General features: G+C 39.2%; 1 protein-coding gene and 1 long non-coding RNA gene across 16 annotated transcripts in view; one reads left to right on the forward strand and one right to left on the reverse strand.

Moving 5' to 3' along the window:
- LOC103788360 (uncharacterized) overlaps positions 1-15908 on the reverse strand; it is a 413224-nt gene that overhangs the window by 239285 nt on the left and 158031 nt on the right. The window lies entirely within an intron of this gene.
- Positions 1-15908, forward strand: part of KLF12 (KLF transcription factor 12) — a 653112-nt gene that overhangs the window by 764 nt on the left and 636440 nt on the right. The gene's annotated exons all lie outside the window — the stretch shown is intronic.

The raw sequence follows: 15908 nt of genomic DNA on the forward strand, positions 1-15908 counted from the left end.
ATTTGCATTAGGTAACCAGCAAAAGCAATGGAAATGTAGCACTTTTTTTTTTCTCTATGGTACTCTCTGCAGATGTGGAGGTTTTAAAGAACTGTTATTGATATCAGTCAAGCTATGGATTTCTAGCAAAATGAAATACAGGAAACAATTATCCAGATAATTCAGGATGTAGGGGGGAAATCTCCCAAAACTGTTACTGGGGAAAAGAGAATGAGTGGGGAAGAGGGAGAAGGGTTATCATGCACTACCTGCTACACTGATTAAACGACCCAGATGTTACTATCTTTCACCTTAACTCTGACTGTATAGACACAGACTCTGAGAAAGGCATCTTAAATATGAGTGTGGAAGAACTGTCCTCAGCAATGCCGAATAACAGAAAATGTCTTGTAGAGTTTCTAACAGGAAAAGTATTTTTTCTTGTCTTGTAGAACTTGATGTCTGGTAGGTCCTAATGCATGTGTTCTTTTAAAAGAAACTTCACTAGCTTTCAAGCTCTTTCTCTACCCTCAGCTGAGTTTATCAATTACACTTCACTGTCTCCTACATCTTCTTTCATTTTATCCTCCAATGAACTGGGCCGTCTCCCTACATACCATCCTAGTGGTAAATAGGTACTTCACCCCTTACATTTAATTATCGTCCTCTCTTTGTTCCACAGTTAACTCATTTTTCTCTCAGATTAATAACTGAAATGCTAAATAGTTTATTTTTCAAAACTTTAAGTTAAAAATATACTAGCATAATATAAACATGACTCATTTTCCTTTCCCCCACCCCCCAAATTTCCATGGCATTGCTTTGGTGCTGTAATTGATACCAACATGGAAATTTAAGAGAAAAAACTCCACATTTTGATAGCATCCTATGCTTTGCTCTCTGCATTGTAAGTTCTGAACAGGGAGACAACATGGTTAGAAGAAGGGCAACAAAGTATTGCTCTAGAATTGAGTGAATGAAGGAGCAAGGCTTCAGAGTGACTGATAAAGAGAAAAAACATTTCCATAAAAGAAAAACAGTATGGATAAGGGGGACTACAGTGCAAATGATGTGAAATTACCTGGTTTCTGACACAGAATTTTTGGCTTTGGGCCCTTGGTCAAGGCTGAGCCTGTGCTTTTATGACAGAGCTGCATGCAGTGTGTTGTAGCTCACTAGGCTTGGGTTCCGAAATCCCACAGCATCCAGCTAGAGGCATAAAGGGATCAGCGTGGGGTTGCACACACTCATTAGTCTGCAGAGTTGGCCCTCAGAAAGGCCTAGGAGGAATCTGCTTGGGGTTCTGCTTGACCTAGGAAACCTCTTTGATTCTCACTCTGTCTGAGATGCAACTGTGCAGTACACATCAGGATTTTTTTTAAACAATGTTTTAAATGGAACATATTGCTTAAAAAAAAGTCTTTGGGGCATAATCTGAGCACTGACCTGGACAAATAACGCACCCTTCTGATTAATCCTGATGACAAAGTAGGCCTCAGAAAAGACAATTCAAGGTAGAGCTCCAATTCCAGCATTTCTGAAATCAGGTGGACATATCTGAAAGAATGCCTAGAGGATTTGTGGGTGACAACGTCTGGCAACACAGAGAATAAGTTACTGGCTGAGGGAGATCTATGATCGTACTCTACTGTATACCACAAAAGGGGTGTTCAACAAAAGTCATTCCGCTTTAAGGACAGTCTCTTTAAATATGTCACTTTCCATTTCATCAAAAATTATCTTTTCATCAATAGCATCTTTTATAAACAGAAATGGTCTGAACTCATTGAGTTATTTATCCTACCCATTTATATGATGGAGAGGAAAGCCCACTGGGGTCATTATTAGAAAAAAAGAATGATAGGTATGCAAAGAAAACAGAAGTTAGCTATGCCCTCCAAGGTGAATACTGGGACTAGTGTACTCCCAAGATACACTGAAAATGTGGATGTGAGAGCATATAGGAGTAGGTGTAGCAGGAGCAGCCGTGAGAAACAGAGCTCTGGAACACCGAATGGGGAAGGAAAGGGTTTATTATTATTATTATTATTATTATTATTGTTGTTGTTATTATTATGGCAGGGAGCCAGGCGATGGTTCCAAATTACCCAGCTTGTCCAACAAAGGAAGGTTCTGCCTTTATATAAGCTTATACTTTAGATATTACATATGGAAGAATCTTAGGTTTGTAGCCTTAGAAATTACATATGAAGATTTACAGCTTTAGGACTCACCTGTGAAAAGATTTCAGGTTTACAGCTTTAGAAATTACATATGAAAGGGTTTCGGGTTTACAGTTTTAGGAATCACATATGAAAAGGTTTCGGGTTTATAGCATTAGGACTTACATGTGGAAAGGTTTCAGGTTTGATCTTGTTTTAAGTAAAAACAGTGCCTTCCTGAGAGTTTCCCCAAGACCAAGCCTGCCACCTACAGGAAGGTGAATTAGGAGGCACCAGTGGGTCAGCCTTTTCTTCTATTGAAATGTGGTGTGGCAGTTAAAGGGGAAGTTGATCCCAGATGCCTGGGTCTCCTTCCTCATAGGAAAGACAGGAATTCAATAGTCACACTCAATGATACCTCCACAGTGAAGGTTCATGGGGCACCTGCCATGTGCCAAGCATGAAGGACACAGGAATGTGTCCTTCCTGAGATGCAGAGGACACAGGAAGAAAAGGACACTATTTCTAACCTCAAAGAGCTTTCAGTTTTCTTTAAATCAAGTCTTGAAGAATAGGATAGATATCGGTGAAGTGTAGGAAGAAAGTTTGGTTAAAGGAAGAATGTCCATACATCCAGTTTGCCACGGATGGTCCTAGTTTATGCCTCTTGTCCTGGTATAACAATCAATAGCACTTGGGTTCATTTTCAAAGTGTCCTGGCTTGGCCTTTTCAAATAGGGAACCATTGAAAGTTTCAAAAATGAGTTTAAAGAAATGAGTTAAAGGAGAAAAACTGTTCACTCAGGCAAGAAAATTAGGAGGCCCTGACCGAGGGCATTGATCATGGTGACAGAGAAGAGCACACAGCACTCATTTTCCCTTTTCTTTTAGAAGCAGCACCCCTGCCTCCTTTGGCAGAATTTCTCCTCTCCTTTTGCAAGGCGTCCCTGTTAGTCAGTAAGCTGAGGGATCCCTGCTTTCTCCAAGCCAAGCAGTCACATTGGACATGTGAGCAATGGGACACTCTCTCCTGGAATTTTGTCCCTTGAGCTGAATGATGAGAAAAGTGGGAGAAAAACTTGGAGACCATTCAATCTAGCAGTGGTGACCTACAATCCCAACAAGCAGTGCCTCCAACGAAAGCACCATAATGCCACGACCCCTGTCATCTCCGAGTCAATTTCTTCAGTCTTCCTTTTATTCTGTAAGTTTCCTCATGGCCCTCCAATAAATATTCTTTTAGTTTAGTGTCTTTACAGCTGCTCACAACCAGAGAACCTACACTGATAACTGTAATTGTCAATATGCTGTATTAACATACGGAGGAGACGAACTAAGAGCAAGTGAGGCAATATGCTACCCAATGCTATCTTTTTCACTCTATCTTATCATTTTATTGAAGCAAAGTTCACACCGTAATCTCCCTCTGTCACTTTAATATAGTTCTTAAAATGCTGCTGTTTCTGCTGCATTACTTATTGTCCAGTCATCACGTATGACTATATACATAGAAATGGGGTTTGCTTTGTGAAAAGATTAAGTGTTGGTATAGAACTTGGAGGTCCTGCTTCTGCCCCTGAAAGTTCAATAGCCTAGGATTTCTGTTTTCTTGCTTCTTATGATGGTGCCAGTGCTACCCAGGGGCTGCAAAAACAAAAGGCTAAGTAAGATTTCATTTAAACCAAACCAAACCAAAACACCCTTCACAGATGGATCTTTTCTTGGAGGCTATTTGTCATTGAAATGAATGTGCCTGGGTGATCACAAGTAAGTTTTTATTGTGGTATTATTCTCCTTTAAACCCTTCAAGGCATGGAGCGATGCCTCTGCAGTTGTAACAGGGGAGAGCGTGCTCGGTGGTCATTTAACATGGGCAGCTCAGGTAGAGGGAACAAATGAAAATTGGGGCGGGCAAGAATACTGCGATTGGTTGGATTCCGATGCAGCTTACACTCTAACGCCCTGAAATATGGTATGCAGGAGTTTCCACAGATGCTCCCTGCTGCAGTTCTTGAAAGGCAGGAACAAATTTAAACTGGGTTTTGTGAAAACAAATGACATCATTCCTGCATACTCTGAAAAGCTGCAGCCCCAATGGAACATTTTCTTGTTTTCCCCTTTGCTCTTCTCTGTCTGACTGCAGGGCTTCAGGTTTTTATGCTGCACATTTAACTGGCTAGATCTTGCAGGGAATAACCTTTCATCACTTGCCTCTAAAAATAAGAAAAGCCACGAAGAAAATATAGAGGCCTGTAAAAGTTCATTTAAAATCACATTTAATCTCCATGTGGCTCTTATCTGAAGATATGACAGCACATGGGAAGAATTCTAGTGATTTGAAAGAAACAATAACAAAACACTGTACTGGGGACTGTCATCATGGAAATTATGGCCCTGGCTTATTTTGGGTGGCCTTTATTGTACAGTGTTCAGTGCTGGTGATTAGGAGAACTAGGATTTCCATTTAGGGATTTTTCTGGGTTCACATTGTTAACTGCAAAAGTAATCAGGGATCTGGAATATTAAGACAGTCAGCTAAGGGCCATATTGAAATACTGTTCTAGATGTTCCTCATTGCAGACTTCTACAAAAGTAAAATAAATGGTAGGTGAGTCAGAAAGTTTTTTAAAACACAGCAGAGTTTGCTGATTTTCAGAACATGACTTAAGAAGCGAAGGCACTTAGAAATGCAGTAGTGAATCTTCAACATACCAAAACCTGATGGAAATTTTCTCATCAAGATAATATTTGCTTTATCATGATCCTAAGCCAAATGATGTCCCAGGAAGTTCTCTATTTGTCAAAGTCAGTCTGTAAGAGCAGCTGCTTGAATAAGTACTGTGAGAGTCCTCCAAGATTCAAGGCCTACCTGATTTTCTCAGTCCCATCCCAGGAACCCAGGCCTAACTGTTAACTTTCCTTAGAGATAATTCTGAAAACTACTTATCTTTATTGCAAATGATTATTAAAATCTTTACAATTCAAATTTCCTCAATATTACTATCAGATGGCAAACAGAAAGTAAATCTCAAACTGCAAGGATGAATTTTATATAAAAAGCTACATGCAATGCCTTCTAGACGAAGGCATAAGCATGACATCTTTCATTCCTTAAACTTGCAATAATCCATTTAGGAAGCAGGGGCAAGGTGATGGTTATCTTCCTCAATGAAATGAAATCAGCCTAGAGAGAGACTTAAAGAGAAATGAAGAAACAAGTCCATCCACCCTTCCCTACCACACCTTCCTTGAACATGAATTTTATAGCTTTGCCCTTGATTCTTGATTGTATATAATCCCTTTGATGTTCAAACCTTGGAGGTCATCTTTAACAACCCTATTCTTGTTCATGTTATTATGAACTCAACAATGGCTACTATGTGGAACCAAAGAAAGTCATATGCCAGAGATCAAGAACAATCTCTAAAACAGAGATAGATGTATGAGTCAGGAAGCCAGTAGACTATTTGATTAAATAAATACTTCTTTTTTTTATTACAGAGCATGACAGTATTGTTTTTTTTAAATTGCCCTCCTTTTGAATTCCCCTCTCATTCTAAAAGAAAATTTAAAAAAATTTTTTTTTCCTGCTTAAGTTCCTCTATTCAATTATCTGAAAATTTTAAAGATGCCCAATTAGCTGGTCTTTGGGACAAAAGGTGATTTCCCCTTTTTACAATGATTTTTTTTTCCCCATTATGGATACTTTTTACATGCAGGGAGTCTTCTTTCTACTTCCCAGGCTGGGAAAAGGAGAAGTGAAAATTTTTCAGCATATCTCTACTTCTTTCTGAACTTCTAGTAGCCTCTCCTCTTCCTCTTTCTTATTTTGTCTTTCTTCTGCCTTTCCTGAGCTGCTGGCACTGAAGAAACAGAGCCAGAGGCTTGGGAATGCAGTGGCTGCATGGGTCCTCCACTGGCCCAAATATACTTGAGCCTTGAGAAAGGAGAAGAAGAATTAGAAAATAGGAACGCTACTTTAAAATTTTTTAGTTCTGCTTCCTCTACTTTAAATTCACTCCCTGGCATGCCTATGCTGTAAGTTTTTCATCAAAACTCTCTATGGCAATTCCTCAAAAAGTATGTCTTACTAGCCCTTAACACTGGGAGACTTTATAAAAAGGGGCAAAAGGATTAAGAGATGTAAAGAAACCTGAATTCCATTTGCTTTTGTTGATAACTGCTGTGTAACCTGAGTCAGGTTGATATTATTTGGAATACAGTGGAAATTCTATAATTAATGAAATCTACCCCAATGTGATAGAAAATATTGCCACAGTACTGACAAAATTATATATATCCACTCTAATTTATGAAGTAAGCAAATAAAAAGATATTGTAAAAGCATGTATAGGGTGAAAGGACAGAAAGTTACCAGCAAAGCCTGAGTCAGGTCACATTGCTCTTCCACTCAGAATTTCCCAGTGGCTTCCCATCTCAGAGAACATCCAGTGCCCTTACAAAGGTCTGTATTTCTTTCTGTACTCTACCCCACCTTCCTGTCAGACCTCCACTTCTCCCCGCTCCTTCTCATTCACTCAATTCCAAACACACTAAAATGTCCTGCTATTTACTGAGCAGTCCAAAACACATGTCAGCCTCAGGACCTTTGCATAAACTAATTCCCATGCCTGGAAGAGTATTCCTGCAGATGGGTCTATGTGGGTGCCTACATTTCTTTCAGATCTTGAATTTCTCTCTGCCATGTCCTACTTACACATTGCATTGGTTTCTCTTTCCTTGCTGAGAATTCTGCTCTTTGAGATTGCTCCAACTATAATCTTTGGACAAATGTAGTAGACTGAGGTCCCTGATGGAATTGAGTTCTCACAGTGCTGTCTGAGCACAGCAGTCCCTGGTTTCAATTAGTCATTTAAAAGATGTGCTACAAATCAAGCCAACGTCTTCCTTCCTTAAGAGTAATACATTAAGAAGCAGAAATATGTTAAATATAGTGCTAAATGTTAATTTATTTTTCTCATGTTTCTGTATTTTTAATGCTTCTTTACTCTTTAGGCATAAAAGTCTTCTTATAGTGCTCTAAATTTCTAAAGAATTTAAGACATTAGGCTGGGCGTGGTAGCTCATGCTTGTAATCCCAGCACTTTGGGAGACCGAGGTGGGTGGATCATGAGGTCAGGAGTTTAAGACCAGCTTGGCTAAGACGGTGAAACCCTGTTTCTACTAAAAATACAAAAAGTAGCTAGGCGTAGTGGTAGGCACCTGTAATCCCAGCTACTGAGGAGGCCAAGGCAGGGAATTCCTTGAACCTGGGAGGCAGAGGTTGCAGTGAGCCCAGATTGTGCCACTGCACTCTAACCTGGGTGACAGAGCAAGACTCTGTCTCAAAAAAAAAAAAAAAAAAAAAAAAAACTTAAGACATTTTACTCCACCAGCCTCTATGATTTCAAAATCTACCACTTGCCGATAAAACCCTGCCATGCTAGCCTCTCTTCTTTTCTCCTACTCCTAACTCCCACATGGGTCTGAAATCTGTATATTAATATAAACACTCCTGCCCAGTGGAACTTTCTGCAAAGATGGAAGCGTTCTTTACCTGCCCAGTTCAATACAGAAACCACTAGCCACACGTGGCTATGGAGCCTTTGAAACTCAGCTAGAACAACTGAGGAACAAATTTTTAATTTCTAGAAGGGCATCTTTAATGAAGTTTAAATATCTCCTACCAAACATGAAAACAGCGGATGACACCTGCCTGATTTTACAATCTACATCGATATCCATCTCCATCCCCATATTCCTTTCTTCTTCTTGGCATACAACGTATTACTTACCCAATGTCTTTCAGGCAGATTTATCTGAAAAGTATTTAAATACCATGAAACTACTTTGACAGCCAACCCTCTGGCACCTGAAGTGGCAGAGCATATATGTTTATCAGTAATATAATAAAACCAGGACTTCACATTAACTTTGGGTTTTAGAATCTCCTACCCTGACTCTGCTACTAGAATAGCAGAATATATTTCATTTCATTTCTCTTGACCACACTATAGAGACAACTGTAGATGTAAACCATGATTTCCAGATGGAAAGATTCAGAAGAGAAAGAGACAGTGACATAGAGACCTTCATAACCTGATTTCTGAGACACTGCAAATGTCTGATTACATAAATTTAAATTATCCCACATTCCTCAATGAATTATTATTACCTGGGATAATTTGACAATACATAAAAATTAACAGCTTTCTTAGAAATACTATGGAGAAAATATAAGATTTCAAGTTCGTCCATAGTAATTCACTCAACAAATGTTTAAGATGCTATATGGAATGCATTTGATTTTAAATTTTTCTTTATTTATAATCACAGAAACTTCTGTATAACATGGGCCATACCGATGTTTTATTTATCTTTGCCTCATTGTATTTTCAGGTAGGATTTTGTTCATTACTCTCTTGACATTGTATCTGTACAAAGTTGCTACAATGTTGCTATACCAATGAGACAGATATTAGCTCCCAGCTAGATAAAATCTATCAAAGCCCAAGGGGCAAAATACAGCTGGCCACAGTTCCACAGTACCTACAGAAACACTTCAGACTTGTGCTTCCTATTTTGCAGATTATTGTTTTTGAGACACTTCCTAAACAAAGCAAATTGAACAAGCAGCAGCTACTATCCCAGGAGAGTCAAAACCAACAGTGACATATTAAAGGTTCTGAGAAGTCCAGTAGCAAAGAAATCTGTTGGAATTTTTAAAACCCAGTGTTTCTCTCTATATTTGGCCTTAAAACACTTTTTTCTCACCTGACATCTCCTAAGAGGCCCTGCAGCTAGCGCTCCAGGGAATACACTTTGAGAAACCCTGTCTAGGCATTAAGCTATTCCAGGGATCAATTTCCTGTCTGAATAGTCTGGCATATTCTAGATCTCAACAGGTTCATAGATACAGAAACTCTATAGAGCCAACTGAACGCCTTATGTCTAAGTTTGAGAGGCTTCCAAGAGGTTGATAAGATGAATGAATGACTTTCACTGTGTATTCCAAGAGTCCCCTCATGAGAACTTTTCTAGCAGTTTATAGTTGCTATGTTACCAAGAGTTTTGAAACATATTTGGGATCATGATTGTTCATCAATCTACAAATTTGTCATTAATTGCAGATACAAGTAGCTATACAATTACTCTCCATATCCGTAGGCTCTTGTAGACAAGAGTTTCCTACTGAAAATTTCTGAACAGTCTGTTACAAATAGTATTTCCCAGGACAGTATAACACACAGCAATCTGCATGATTTGTTTGGGGTGTAGCTTGATTTCTGTGATTTGGTCAAGAAAATTAACTGTGTAAGGATCTCCTGCGCAAGTATTGTATGGTGAAATGAAAAGTACCTTTGAAAGTCAAAAAGGCATCATTAAAATAGTTTTCTTTCTGGAACAAGATTGCTTCATGACTTCTTCAAAACAAATAATGAGCGAAAATGAAAGGATTAATGAGATGTCCAGATTTTAGAATTTTGGAGTTCTGAGTTATGCTTTATCTACCTAATAACTACTATCTCCAACCACTCAAAGATGTGACTCTTGCAGACAACTGTCACCTGCTTCACGAATTTTTCTCTAGTCAAGATCCTAATCCCCACTTTTCATCTATGTTTAAGATGAAACCAGCCTACGGCAATAGATTACATGAGATAGTACCATATAGAAGATAAACTTTGGAGTCAGAAAGTCATAGGTTCAAATACCCACTCTAACAGTTAAAATTGTGTAACCAGAAAAGGCTACTTAAACTTTCTGAATGTCAGTTCCTCAATTTGTGAAATAAGTATTATAGCACCTACAACAAAGAATAACAAAGGATTCTGGAAATATGGTGGACACAAAGCATTTAAAAGCAGCCCTGAAAAAAAATTTTTTAATGTGCTAAAAAAAAATGGGGATGAGGTCAGGCACACTGCTTTATGCCTGTAATTGCAGCACTTTGGGAGGCCAAGGCAGGTGGATCACCTGAGCTCAGGCATTCGAGAGCTGGACAAAATGGTGAAACCCCATCTCTACTAAAAAATACCAAAAATAAAATTAGGCTGGGCATGGTGGTACATGCCTAAAGTCCCAGCTACTCAGGAGGCTGAGGAGGGAGGATCGTTTGAGCCTGGGAGGTAGAGGTTGCAGTGAACTGAGATCACACCAGTGTACTCCAGCCTGGGTAACAGAGTAAGACCCTGTCTCAAAAAAAAAAAACAAAAAAATTCAGAAACACTTTTAAAAAAGAAAAGAAAATGGGGATCAGTACTCTAAACCACTATTTTTAATCCAAGAAAGCTTTCGGAATTATTTTTCTTTACATGTAATATTTTCTAGAATATAATATTTGAGCACCCATTTCTTTAAACTACATATCCTATTGATTCTGTTATTTGATTAAACAAATGCTTGAATCATTAAGGATCAAGAAACAAGGGAAAGTCCGTGCCACTGAGAGGTGACAATCACGTTGGGGCAAACCTCCATGAGCACAAATCATAACAACACATCACAGCAGCACATCACGGCAAGTATATTTTGAAAGAGGCATAATCACAGTGATTTGGGAGGACAAGAAGGATTGACAAATTCTGCCCCAGTACAAAGGCGCAGGCTCCTTAGGGAAGAGAGCAAATCCAAGGGGATTTTCTGGGTTGGAGGAGAGAGGTAAGAGTCTTTCAGCAGATATATTGGGAAGTGAGATGGTTTAGGGAGCTGGAGAATGTGTACGTGTGGTTTACAGGCAGTGGAGGCAGGACAGAAGAAAGAGGTTCAGGAGTATCCACATTAGAGGTGGGAAAAGCCAAAACTGTTTGGACTGGAAAGAAAAGGAGGAGGGAGGAGTAATGAAGTTATTAAACATCTACTATGGCCTTCATAACACTAGATGCTTTTACCTACACCCTTCCATCTAAATCATGACAACACTACCAGATAAGCAGTAGTATCTCCATTTTGCAGATGAGGAAAGTGTGCCTCTCTCAAGTTAAGCAATTTGCCCAAAGTTACATAAAAGGAAATCGAAGGAGTTTGGATTCCAGCCCAATTTTGTCAGGGGACAGAGCCTATGCCAACCTCTATTTTAAGCAGGGGAGCCAGCAGGGGCTTTCAATCAAGAAAGGAACTCATCAAAACAATTTTTGAAAGAAAAATAAGGAGATGGAATATAAAATGATGGATTGGAGGGAGGTGCAGCTGGGACTTGGGAGATAAATCAGAGGTTATTACTGGTTTGCAGGGGAAAGATGAGGAAGGCCTCAACTAAGGCAGCGCCTGTGGGGATGTAGAAGAGAGAAACATTTCTTAGACTCAAAAAGGCTTAGTTACCAATTGGATGTGAATATACCTCAGAATAAAATCTCTTAACACAGTTACAATAGAACGTATGTGGGAGAGGCCAGGCAAGGTGGCTCACACCTGTAATCCCAACACTTTGGGAAGCCAAGGAGGGCGAATCATGAGGTCAGGAGATCAAGACCATTCTGGCCAACATGGTGAAACCCCATCTCTACTAAAAATACAAAAATTAGTTGGGTGTGTTGGTATGCTTGTAATCCCAGCTACTCGGGAGGCTGAGGCAGGAGCATCACTTGAACCCGGGAAGTGGAGCTTGCAGTGAGCCAAGATCACACCACTGCACTCCATCCTGGTGACAGAGCAAGACTCCGCCTCAACAACAAGAACAAAAAAGTATGTGGGAGAATAGCAAACGACCTCCTCAAAAAGTTTCTTATTAATTTGGGGGATTACAAAACCAAACACGTGGCATTATGTCATCTAAACCAGTGCTTCACTTAACAGATCCAATGTGCATGATTTGGGTGATGGGTACCTAAAAGCCCTGACTTCACCACTACACAATCTATGCATGTAACAAAATTGCACTTGTACCCTATAAACTTATACAAATAAAAATAAAAATAAACTCCTGCTACGCAAAGTGTGGTTCACAGACCAGCACATGACTTCACCTGGTTTTTGACAATGCCGAATCTCATGCTCTAATCCTGGCATTCTGGAAAAATGTGTACTATTTTAATAAGGTTCTTTTGATGGTTGGGTGATCATAGATACTTTGAAGTTTAAGAAGCACTCATCTAAAAGAACTAACATTGAGGGTGATGGAGGAGAAAAAGGTGAGAGGAGATTGGCTCTAAATTCAGAATTTCCATCATGACTCTATACACTTTTAAGAACATTCTGGTTAGCATTAATTTTATTTCATATTACTTTTACTATGTTCAGAAGTTTCTAGAACAAGAAGCAGCCACAGGTGCTGACATGGCCAATATATAAAAGGCAGATGCTCCTTCAAATGCAGTGTTTTATAAAATGCTGCCAAAATCCAGGCTATAACTGCATGATTAGGTGGCATCTGAACTGCTTGTTTGGAATGTCAGCAGGGATAGTGCTTACGTAAGCTGGATGCTGTCTTATATTGTCCTTCAGTTACTAGGAAAGCAGAAATCCAGAAGAGTCAATTTTATCATCATGATGGTCTGAGAAAGAGACAGAGTGGAAAGATCTTAAAATATTCTGTGAAACTTCTATCAGTTCATTTCATACATATGCATATTAATGTGTGTGTAGGTATGTGTAATGTTGAGAATGTTTGAAATTCTTGAATTTACTATTACTTCCTGCATTTACTACTCTGATCTCCAGTTCTTCTTGTTTCAAAGTCCCTTGATTGTACCCAACAATTCCCGAGAATCAGAGCCAACATGAACTAGTTTTGAGAGAGTCTGAATGGAGAAAAATAGTAGACCTCAGAAAGGGTACACCAACTAAAAATCTTCATCCAGGATTTTCCTTGGAATCTCTTCTGTCTCAGCTTCCCACACCTCATCTGCCCTAATGAACACTGTCATCCTTTGGTAAACAATACTAAAACTCAACTTTCTCAACTTTGGTATGAGGTAGGGGTGTTCAGATCCCCATTCTGGTCATTGCACCTATGTGCCTGTTGTATCCCTGCCCTGAAGAACTTAAGGGTTCCTATTGCAGCCTTTGTCAGTGCTCATTAACAATGATTTTTAGGAATCTGCTATGTCCAAGCACTTTTCTTGGTTCAGGGGCTCAGAAGTGAACAAAGATATTGCTCACGTGGACCTGACATTCAAGAGCAAAACAGATAGTAAACAAATTATATATACAATAAAAAATCATGTCTAGTGGCAACGGAAAAGCATAACATGGTGTTATGGGAAAGAGAGCCATAGGGAAGCCATTTCAATCAGGGGGTAAGTCAGATTTCTCTTGTTAATATTTGAACTGAGACCTGAAGAAAGTGACAAAGGTACACTTGGGAGGGGAAGCATGCCGGGCAAGGGAAGCTGCAAAGCCAAGTCCTCCAGCCAAAACACATTAGGCTTGCTTGGGAAGTGGCAGGAAGGTCAGTATGGCTGGGATAGAGTGTAGGGGAAAAGGAGTGACAAGAAATGGTCAGCCAGGAAACAGGTCATTTAGATTCCTGAAGGACCTTAAGGACATAACAAGGTTAAAACCACAAACATTAAAAATAAATAAATAGAATAAAATTTAAAAAACCCTTTCATTTACTGAGCTAGGCACTATGCTAATAAAACATATATACTTTATTCAATCTAATTCTCACAATCTTCCCATACCTGGGTATCATCGTTATCCTTCAAGGGAACAGAGGCTTATATAGATTAATTATAAGGATCAAAGTTTCGAAGCTATTAAATGTTGAAGTTGGGATTTGAACTCAGGACTGACTGACACCAAAGGCCATTATACTCAACACCATGATGTTACTACAGAGAGATCTCTTGAATCAAAATTTACATTCACTTTGTTGGTTGAAATACCGGGAAGTTCAAGTATAGTGGATACAGCTTTAGGTCCTTCTAACCTTAATAGAATGGTAGTCTATTCTCTACTTTTTATTGCAATTAAACTTAACTTCAGCCTCATTTCACATGCTCTTAACACAGTAAGTATCTCATTGAATGTCCAATGTCTATAATACTTTTGTATAAGTCTTTATTTAAAGTATAAAATAATCAAACTTTATAACATCTACCTAATCCGTGATCAGATTCTGCAGACAATAGGCTCTGATACACAGCTGAGAATACATTTTAATTTCAAAAACAGTTGATATTAGCTACTGAACTTGAGGTATGGATGCCCAAAATATCTGGTGCTTTCTACCTCTTCCTAATTGACATCATCTTTGCTGATTTGTGTGCCTGGTTTTCCAGATTTCTCTCACTAAGGTGTGCATGTGTATTATATGTATATCCAGTCAGCAAGGTCTGTTCCATCCATGGTCATCCTTTCTCATCTCATTCTCCTACACAAGAACACTTTCCTGTCTTTCTCTGCCGGTTAAAATCAAGTTGCTCCTTTAATGCCCTGCTCTTCTCACTGGAGCATTTAATATACAGCCCTGCCCCAGGGACTGGATTAACCTTCACTATATATGTTCTGCTTCACCAACTGACAATGAACAGCCTGACCTTGTCTTCTATATCCCTGAGGATGTGACTTTGCCCAGAGAGCCATGCTCGGGGCCTCACTCGCTGCCACAGATGATAGGACTTTTGAGCTTCAGCTTAAGATCACTACCAACATTTCTTCCTGGCCTCCCAATCACAATTGCATCTCATGCTGACCAGAATATTTCTTTAAATGTTTCAGTTAGTTGAATAATCCCTAATTCATGCACAACTGATTTATCTAACTGTTAGCTTCATTATAAGGTAGTGTAGTTTTCAAACCTATTTATAGGAGTTTCTTCAGAAAAGCCCAGGAACCTGAGGGACCTGAAGCACACATTTTAATGGCACAAAAACCTAACTGATTTAAAAATAAAACCCACTTAAGACAAAAATAAACCGGGTAGGTTTTCCTTCCTCCAATGCCCTCTATCCTACAAACTAGTAAATTTTAGATTTAGTTCTTTTTACGAAAGCTCTGCTCCCTTGGGCAACAAATCGCTGTGGACTAAGTGGAATAAGCCTGTTTTCAGTTAGGCCATTGGGACAGTATTAAGCTAAGCACACTCTTTCTAGAAACCCTTCAGCGAAAGTTCTGTCCAAGTGTTTATTTGTTCATGTGTTTTTAGCAAAAACCAGACTTTTCTTATGCTACGTTTGCAGTGCAAAAGGACGTAGCATCATGTGGCATGTAAATCAGGTCTAAATTATAAAGGTTTTTACATTTGTTTTCAGGACAACGTTTAAAATACTCTGCCTTCTCCAACAGTTTGTTGAAGTGCAGAAGCTGAAAAAATTCTGGGCTTGTAAAGAAACTGCAGTGCCTAAAACTCTCCAGAAGTACTCAGAATGACAGGGCTCTTAACCAATAATACGCGAGAGTCAAGGAACACATTGTCACTACTCAGCAAATAATAAGAGGCAGGTATAAGTATGACATCACTGAAACACTGTCTCATTGGCAGTTTCTCTGTGTGCTGGTTACTGCTCTATTTGTGGAAGCAGCAGCCTTATTCAAATTAACCTTTTCACGCAGAGGGGTGGAGGGCGGTAGTGAGTAATATGCTGCAGTCTTTCCCCTGAAGGTGATGTGCTCTCAAATTCGCTTTACATTGCCTTTGAGCAGACAAAATAAAAATAAATTCAGCGGTGGCAGTGTTTCTCAGGGATAATAGCTGCTGGGATTAGATCAGGTCAGTGGAAAGGAATGAAAAAGAATCTGTGGCTGAGTTAAAACAAATTTCTGAATTTTCTTCTTGCTTTTATTCCTTCCCCCTTATTATTTCTCCATGTCTCATTCCTGGTC

The sequence above is a fragment of the Callithrix jacchus genome, chromosome 1 (genome assembly GCF_049354715.1).
Source record: "Callithrix jacchus isolate 240 chromosome 1, calJac240_pri, whole genome shotgun sequence".
Classification (NCBI taxonomy): Eukaryota; Metazoa; Chordata; class Mammalia; order Primates; family Cebidae; genus Callithrix; species Callithrix jacchus.